General features: G+C 47.8%; 1 long non-coding RNA gene across 1 annotated transcript; it reads left to right on the plus strand.

Annotated features, from left to right (window-relative positions):
- The first annotated feature begins 15 nt into the window (after nucleotides 1-15).
- LOC107579762 (uncharacterized) lies at nucleotides 16-602 on the plus strand. Its single transcript, XR_001608528.1, has 3 exons — nucleotides 16-205; nucleotides 290-415; nucleotides 490-602. It is a non-coding gene; the product is annotated as an uncharacterized lncRNA (long non-coding RNA).
- The last annotated feature ends 198 nt before the right edge of the window (nucleotides 603-800 follow it).

An 800-nucleotide genomic window follows, 5' to 3' on the forward strand; every position in this document is an offset into this window, starting at 1 on the left:
AAATAAAGTAAAATAAAATGCATTGCATTGCACAAAAAACTCTCTATATAAAAAATACATATATACATATGAATATTTGAGGCGGTCTTGTTTCTTGTTTCCACACTGATTGGTGTTTCTGTGTCTCCTGCAGCTGAGTACCAGCTGTTGTGTGGAAATCAGGCTCCCGGGTTCATCATCGATATTCACACCGGAAAACCCATCGGTGAGTCGCCTTGAGCATCTCACTTCATCAACACCAAGCTCTGCGCGAGCGCTTTCATACGAGCGGCACGTTTGCTCTCCTCAGATATCGACGAGTGCCGTGAGATCCCTGGAATCTGTGCGAACGGCGTCTGCATCAACCAGATCGGCAGTTTCCGCTGCGAGTGTCCCATGGGCTTCAGCTACAACAACATCCTGCTCATCTGCGAAGGTACCGGCGCTCAGCTGCCTTCACACTGAAGACCGCTGGCGTGTTTCTTGACTTACACCGTCTCTTCGCCACAGATATGGACGAGTGCAACAGCGGCGACAGCCTGTGCCAGCGCAACGCTAACTGCATCAACATCCCCGGCAGCTACCGCTGCGAGTGTTCGGCCGGCTTCAAGCTGTCGCCCAGCGGAGCCTGCGTCGGTGAGTCCACACAGTCCACCAGTGTTTGCCAAATTTACTCAATAAGAAAAGACTAAAAAATGTAATTCAATTCAAATCATTCGATGTGTTAGTTCTGGAAGTTGTGGCATTCAAACTCAGGCTGCATTTGCATTAAATGCAAATAAAATCATTTAAGTAGGCATTAATTGCACACAAAATGAGTG

Source organism: Sinocyclocheilus grahami, unplaced genomic scaffold (assembly GCF_001515645.1).
Source record: "Sinocyclocheilus grahami isolate Dianchi unplaced genomic scaffold, SAMN03320097.WGS_v1.1 scaffold20004.1, whole genome shotgun sequence".
In the NCBI taxonomy this organism is placed as follows: Eukaryota; Metazoa; Chordata; class Actinopteri; order Cypriniformes; family Cyprinidae; genus Sinocyclocheilus; species Sinocyclocheilus grahami.